This window comes from Mesoplodon densirostris, chromosome 13 (assembly GCF_025265405.1).
Source record: "Mesoplodon densirostris isolate mMesDen1 chromosome 13, mMesDen1 primary haplotype, whole genome shotgun sequence".
NCBI lineage: Eukaryota > Metazoa > Chordata > Mammalia > Artiodactyla > Ziphiidae > Mesoplodon > Mesoplodon densirostris.
In genome coordinates, this window is record NC_082673.1 from 27,167,947 (window position 1) to 27,176,500 (window position 8,554).

The 8,554-nt window shown below is 36.2% G+C and overlaps 1 pseudogene; it reads left to right on the forward strand.

Annotated features, from left to right (window-relative positions):
- The first annotated feature begins 339 nt into the window (after window positions 1–339).
- Window positions 340–591, forward strand: LOC132500781 (small ribosomal subunit protein eS27-like; annotated as a pseudogene).
- Window positions 592–8,554: the final 7,963 nt, after the last annotated feature.

Consider the following 8,554-nt stretch of genomic DNA (forward strand, 5'->3'; position numbering starts at 1 on the left):
TTACCCCTCACTCTTTCTTTCCAACAAATGAAAAACAACAAAACTGTTCAAAACTTACTGTTTCCTTATTATATTTCTATATTACATTTTTTTGTGATTATAACTGCAACTGCCATAATCATAAAAGAGAGTAATGTAAGACCTCTGGAGCTCAAATTCAGGAGAAATAGAAAACAAATTTATAGTAATCACTATATAGGGGAAACTTTTGACATCTTATTTAAGTGAACTTACTGGACACTAAAATCCAAAGTCCTTAGGAGGCTACATTCTGAAACACTGACTCATGACATTAAAAATTTATTAGACTTTCTAGGATGATTACTTCCCCATGAGAAGATGCCTCTTGCAAAGGATCTCCTTCATCCCTCTGCAAGATAGAAGAGGAAACACAAGAAGAAGTGCCTGGTGCAGAGCCCCAATTCCTACTTCATGAATGTGAAATGCCCAGGATGCTATAAAATCACCACTGTCTTTAGCCATGAACGAACAGCAGTTTTGTGTGTTGGCTGCTCTACTGTCCTCAGCCAGGCTGCAAGAGGAAAAGCAAGGCTTACAGGAGGATGCTTCTTCAGACAGAAGCAGCATTAAAAGTACGGGGCTTCCCTGGTGGCGCAGTGGTTGAGAGTCCGCCTGCCAATGCAGGGGACACGGGTTCGTGCCCCAGTCCGGGATGATCCCACATGCTGCGGAGTGGCTAGGCCCGTGAGCCATGGCCGCTGAGCCTGCGCATCCGGAGCCTGTGCTCCGCAATGGGAGAGGCCACAGCAGTGAGAGGCCCACATACCCCCCGCAAAAAAAAGTACCCTGAATCAAGATGAATGGGAAACCATACCATAAACACATTTTGAATACAAAAGCATCATTAAAGATGAGAAAAACTTTAGATTCTTCAGCAATTTGGAGAACTGTTCATAAAGGTAAACCCTTTGAAGATGTCTGCCTTAATGGACAATGTTCTTGAAAAAAAAGTAAAGTTAGTAAAGTTTAATTCTGATGAATTCAGGAAGCACAGTGAGAATTCAATGTTGTGGAAGGTGATAATGACACTGCATGCAGCCAGCTTATAAGACACTTAACAGCTCTGATTAGCACTAGAATAGCCTGGCCAGAACATTAAGTCATCTATATGAATTTTTAAAACATAAAAACCAAAAAGAAAATAAAAACCAAGAAGTATTTAAAGTGCTTGGTAGCAACTGAAGTAATTTATATGTAAACCATGCTAGAGATTTCAAGATATAGAGGAAGAGAGATAACAGTGGAGACATGGTACCTCCTGGCTGCTAATGGAGGACGTCCAGTATCCACAAGAAAAACCGTCCCTGGGCACATTTCTGTGAACATTTCTGACTCTTATCTACCACTAGGGAAAAAGGGAGACCAGGTACTTGCCTTCTGAGAACTCTGGCAGATGAGTGGCAGTCATTGGGCTACACTCAGCCAATCATAAGCATCCTCCTGGTGTGTATTTAGTCTGGTTGTATCATTAAAAAACAGGGATAGTTTAAAATCTATTCTGCAAGTGGCAGCAGCAAAAACACCCTCTTGTCTCCAGTAGGGTAGTGGGCATGGGAGCAACGGAGCCAAGAGCAGTTTAAAAACACAGTCTTTGTGAGGTCATCTTGAGTGTGGTTCTAACCACCAGGCTTCCTTTGATTTCTGAACCTTTTCAAGCTCAGATCACCCTCATGCCCATTGATTCTCTGAGCCACCCATCATCTATCCATTAAGGTTATTTTTGGCTCAGGATATACAGGGTCATTTTCTATTTTTTGTCAGCCAGTATCTTGACTGCAGCCCACGTACAATAGCCAGATACCACAGTGGATACAAATTGTCCCAGCTTCCACTGTGAGCCAGATCTCAACCATATGATTCTTTATCATTGTGAGATTCTTAAAGTTTATACCATAAATTTACTGTTTGCAGTCTGGAAGAGAGCACATAGTGATATTTAGCAAATACCTCTTGAATGAAAGAGTGAAGTAGGCATTTTATGCATAATTCAGTTGAAGTTTGAGCCTCACAGATTCAAAGACCTAAAGCTACTTTATAGAACACACTAAAGCTGGCAACAGGAAGCTATAGAGATCACATTTGTGAATTTCACATTTTTGTGAAAATTGAGCACAGGCAGGAGTGTTAATGGTGCAATAGTGGTATGTAAATATATGACACATGCTTTACTAAAAACTCAATTCTAATGATTTTTTTAACATCTATATTGGAGTTTAATTGTTTTACATTGTTGTGTTAGTTGCTGCTGTATAACAAAGTGAATCAGCTATATGTATACATATATCCCCATATCCCTTCCCTCTTGTGTCTCCCTCCCACCCTCCCTATCCCACACCTCTAGGTGGTCAGGAAGCACCGATCTGATCTCCCTGTGCTATGCGGCTGCTTCCCACTAGCTATCTATTTTACATTTGGTAGTGTATATATGCCAATGCCACTCTTTGTAATAAACATTAAAGAACACTCAACTTAATTTGAATTTGCTGAAGTAGATATAAATAATTTATAAAGATAATGTCATTCAACAAAGGACTGAAAATGTGTAAGAGTGAAATGTGAAGTCTTTGGCCAAAACATATCCACTACTCTGTAATGCTCGATGTACCAGAATCCTGGCTGATTAAGCAATGTGACTGCCATCCATCAAGGCTTCAAAAAGACTAGTGATTTTCATTTTCTAACCTTGCAACCTGGTGGACTAAAACAAGTTGTCAGTGTACACCCGTTGAAGAGAAAATAATAAAATGTGAGAATAGTGAGTGAATATTTTCCATGATTTATTTAAAGAATTTAATAAAGCAATAAGATTATTAACTGAATGACGCTGCCCACGTGGTGCTTTTAAAATAATGTTTAATACAGTAGTCTCTTTTTAGAACACATTACTTTGAGAATTTCTTGTTTGGAGAGATAAACTGTGTGTTCTTAATTATCCTGAAACAAGTATAGTTAAAAATAGATTTTCACATAATAGTTTTACCTCCAAGGGAATATTTCATGTCTTTGTAGACATCTAAGAAGATATAATATATGTATATTTAAAATTCAATTGCATAGACACCAGTATCCTTCTAAGAACAATAGATGAGTTTGGGAGACTGGAGAATTGGCCTTCATAAAATCTCACTATGGTTGTGGCTGAGTTATTTATTTATAAAATGGGCAAAATGCATTAATCATAAATGATAGCTTTTTAGAATACAGAGCAAAGTCTAGAATTATGATTATCGTGTGTTTCCCACAGGATCTAACTGATATGCCATGTTGAGATGGTAACTTCTGTCCTTGAGACACTTCATTTGGCTCTTTTCACTGCTCTCTAAAAGAAAATAAATCTCCTTACCCTGCTTTGAGTTTGCTGTAATATAGCATGTGATAATATGGCATCATAGTTTATTGCTTCAGGTAAACTCATAGCATGAAAATAGGGAACTATTTATTGAGTGCTCACCACATGCCAGATCAGATGTACTAGTTCTGGATTTCTATTGTTTGCCCTATACATTGAACAGCTCGTGGTCTGTGAACTTGCATTTCAAATTCAGTTTTGCCTTTGGAAGCTGCCTGTTCTCTCAGTACCTATTCTGCTATCGATTGCTGCCTGTTTTCTCAGACTTAGCTCCATGTTCTGTGGATATGTCCCAAATCACTTTCTCATTTAGGTCAGGCTTCAGTCTGGAATATGGAAATTTACAGTTGAACAGTACATTATAAAAGAAACAAAATTCTAATTGCCTCCCTGGGAAATCTCACTGAAGGAGGTATTGGAAAGATACTTAATTTTTGTAATCCTCTGATGGATTAGTTAATGACAATTTAATTGTAATAATTATTGATAATAACAGTGGTGAGAGAGGTGATCAAATTAGGGCTAGATTAAAGTGTTTTTCACTGGTTTAAAAACAGTGCTTTATGTCACTTTGACTGATTGTACAACTTTCATTCACATACAGGGAGGTCAAGAGTTGTTAGTGCGTACATACAAGTGCTTGTCAATAAAAGAGTAATACCTCCTAGCATTCATACTACTCTGACAGTGTATTTATATATATTCCTGTTATCAGCTTTAGTAATGAATGCAACTTGAAATAAATTTAATGACAATTTAAAAACTTTCCACAGGTGCCATCTTATTAGTTAAAAGATTTTCATCTACAGTGTACTCTCCTTCAAGATATATGAAAATATGAATTTAATTTGCTTTAACACTGGTTGATTAATGCTAGAAGGTTTACATTGAGAATTTTTATGAATGACCTGATTTCACAGCATGTTTAGTGAATTCTATTTTATCCATTACTCCATCATATGATATGAAATTTTAGTGCTGGTAGTCTATATGTTTCTTGAAAGATTAGATGATTAATTTTCTTTTTTTAATAAGAAGACATTTATGTATGTATGTATTTATTTATTTATTTATTTTTGTTCTTGGGTTTTTTTTTTTGGCCTTGCAGCAAAGGCAGCACCTTGCAGCATGCGGGATCTTAGTTCCCTGCATGTGGGATATTAGTTCCCTGACCAGGAACTAAGCCCCCTTCATTAGGAACGCCTAGTCTTAACCACTGGACTGCCAGGGAAGTCCCAGATAATTTATTACTGTAGAAAGATTATGCACTTAGGTTAGAATTCTGGCTTTGCTTCATTTGATGTTGTGCAGGTTACTTAATTCCTCTAAAGCTTTGGTTTATTTATCTGCAAAATGGGACGAATGATGTCTATTTCATAGACTTCCTCCTTCCTCACATCCAATCCGTTTTGAGCCCTGTAATTTCTTTCTGTAAAATACTTAAGAAGCATAATATTTCTGAGATATAAACCAAAGTATTTTCTTCCTTGGTAATCTCTAGTCCCTGGTTGCCCACAGGTTTACATCAAGAACCACCCCTGGTGGACCTTCACTAGAGTTATTTTCATGTTATGGAGAAGATAATCTTTACATCTGAGTTCACAGGACCGTGAGGCTTCCTACCACTAAGAACGAGGACCAGATGATATAAAATAAATTTAGATCACATGGGAAGAAAAATAGGAAAGCTTGTTCCTTTTGCTGCTTTAGAGTGCAAGTAAAGAGAAGCAAGTAGCCAAGTTACATGTATTTCCTGTTTAAAATCCTAGAAGTGGAGAGGGAAAGGCAGCAGGTGCTTGGGTCTCCCATCATAAACTTGGGAGAAGACTGCAGTTGCCTGGGGTAGACCAGAATCAATGGTGGCAACCCAAGCAAAGTAAGAAAGTGGTATCACAAAATGCTTCAGAGAAGAGAGGGTCAAAAGTATCCATCCCAGATTTGCCTGGCAGGATGCAGAAGTTTCTACCTGCTTTGCAGTATATGGCATGATATATGCATTCAGCAGCAGTGTACTTGTATCAAGTCCCCCATGACTGAGCATGAGGTGTCCCCCTACAGAAGCTGAGGGCTGGGAGGCTTGAGAAGGAGCTGTTGGAGGATGTGGTTGATCTTAGAAGGTCCACCAATGACACCAAGTGAAGGTTAGGCCAAATCAACAAAAACAAACAAACAAACAAACAAACAAAAATGACCCCCCCCCCCGATTCTAACAGTCATATCAGGAACAGAGAAGCCAGGAAAACTCCCAGTAATCAGGTGGTAAAGAGAAATCACCAAAAAGAAAGAGAAAATCCAATGTACAGCCGTGAGCATGCCCCCTCTACTCTCAATGAGAGTGTTTAAGCAGCCTTCTTCACTAAAGTCACATTCTCCTATAATATCTTACATAATTTTAAAGCTTTACTATTTATTCCTAAATCTTTAATCCACAATGATTTGTTATATGTGTGTACCCATAGGAGGTGTAGTCAGGCTCTAACTTTACCATTTTCCATGGAGATAACTTCTTGTTAAGGAACCATTTATTAAAATGGTGTTTCTCTCCACTTTGAATTGTAATACCACCACTCTCAAACAGTATTTTTCTCTCTAAATATCTATTTATCTATCTTATCATCTATCTACCTATCTATCTACCGATGGATTCCAATCTATTCCAGTATTCTATTTGTCCATCCCTATATAACTCAATACACCATGTTTATTTATTTATTGCCACAGTTTTAAAATTAATCTTGGTATCTGGTAGGGAATGAGCCTTAACTTTGTTCTTTTCTTCAAAATTGAAAAATGTCAGCTCTTGGCAGTTTTTTATAAATTTTAGGGTCAGTTTCTCTAATTCTGTGAGAAACTTTGCTAAGATTTTGATTGAAATTAATGTAAATTTATAGTGAAATTCAGAGACAAAGGGCAGATTTGCGATGAGTGTCCTCCATCCAACAACAAACAATCTCATGCTGTTTTTTTTTCTGCTCTGCTAAAGTCTCTCAGCAATATTTTGTGAATGTCCAAAGGACAACTCACACCTCTTTTGTTGGACATTTCTGGGTACGTTATTATTTTGTTGCTATTGTAAAAGTGTGTTTTATCTCCCCACTTACTCTTTCAAATCAGTTATTTCTGGTATAAAGGCATGTTACTGATTTTGTAGACTGCTATAACACCCAGCATCTTTGCATCAGTTTCCTTAGTCCTCAAACTTTACAAATACAGTTTTATCTTTTCCTTACCAGTTTTAATATTAATAGTTTAGACAGATGGTTCTTTATTATATTCCTAATTTTATGTGAATATTTAAAAATGCTTCCATTAAGTATTGTTTACTTTTCATTTTTGATAGCTATTCTTTATCCAGTTAAGGGGTTTAACTTTTTTTCTAAGGATATGCTATTCAATAGACATTTTTTTTTCTGTTTTTTTTTCCTTTTATTGAGATTGGTACATGGTTTTCCTGTTTTAGCCTATTAAATTAAATGTTACTTTAGTAGATATTCTTGTGTTGAATCATACTCTGGTGACAATATTACTTCATCCTCTTTTTACATTCCCATTTCAACAATTACCAATGTATTTGTTGGTATGATTTTTTTTTACCTTGTTTCAGGTCTCCCCTTTTCTCAGTGTTTGACCTTGTCCTCAACCCCTTCCCCACTTGAAAATTTACATGTGCATCTCTTCTCTCAACACTCCTTCTTATCTTAAAGTAAAAGGTGTCCTTAACACTCACTCTTCTCCATTCTCTCTGTTTCACCATCTTTCCGTCTTCTTCAGTTACTTATCTTATTTCATTTCTGATGTACAGCTTCTTCTTTTCTACTACTTCCATATTCTCTGCTTCCAAAGGTACTATGCTCCTGTTCCCTGCAATTCCTTCGATCTGCATTTACATCCAAGATGGTCCACCCTTTTCTTTATTTGACATCAGATTTTTTTGTTTGTTTGTTTTTTGTTTTGCCCCAGTGTGTGGCTTGTGGGATCTTAGTTCCCTCATCAGGGATCGAACCTGGGCCCTCGGCAGTGAAAGTGTGGAGTCCCAACTGCTGGACTGCCGGGGAATTCCCTGACATCAGATATATTAGAGGGATAGAAAAGGCTTGGTGCTCAGGACTTTGGATCCCCCACCCCGCATTGTTCTCAAACTGCACTAAGTTTATCTGTGAGCTAATTATTAAGTCAATTAACCTGTTTTCATCCTTCATTCAATTGAATCTTCTTGAGCCGTCTAACATGGCCTGCTGTCTTCTTGATATAGTTGTCTTCATGAGTTTCTGTGACACTGTTCTTCTTTGATTTTCTTTCTATATACCTGATCATTATTGCTGTAGCTATTTTCCTTGCTGTCTCCTCTCTAAATATTAATGAATTTGTACATAGGAAAAAAACTAAAAGCATCTTTTAAAGCATTAAAGGTCTGTTGATTACATAAGTTTCACTGATGATTGAAAATTCTGTCTAATGTGGTTTTTGAATGCCTCTAAATTATAAATAAATTATATGATCAAATTAATATCATCAAAAATTTATTTTTTTTTTGCATTAGAGGTATTTTATCTCTTTTGTCTCTCTAATGATTGGGCATATCGTACATGAGAATGTCAAAAAGTGAACATCTGCTGGTTAAAATACTTCCATTTGGGATGGGAATTAAATATATGTTCTTTTTCAACATTAAACCAGCTTTAGGATTAAAAATTACTGCAGTCAAGTTTCGTTTTTTTTTTTTTAATCGAAATATGACTAACATATCTCTTTTGAAATAGTTATTCTTAAGGTTGTCTTTCATTTTTTCCCCATGGTTTAACATTGCTAATTAAGCCTACAAAAATCTGTACATAACGCATACTGATGCATAAAGAAAATGCATCAGTTTACCAGATTGTTCTCTGATGGCTTAGATTATCAAACATTTGCAAGTTAAATTCAATATTACTGTAAAAATTTAAATAATTGGTGGAGATTAACATAATTTATCTGTTCTGTTAATGAATAACCAAAATTTTAAAGTTCTTCAAGCTATTTTATATGTTTATTAGGGTAGTTTTAATTATTCATTTCTATTTAAAAATTAAATGATGTTAAGCATACAGTGTTTGATGAATATAAAAATATATACTATTAAATTATAAATCATTTTCCCTCTAGCTTCCAACTTGAAATGCCAAACATTTCACTGATCTTCATACT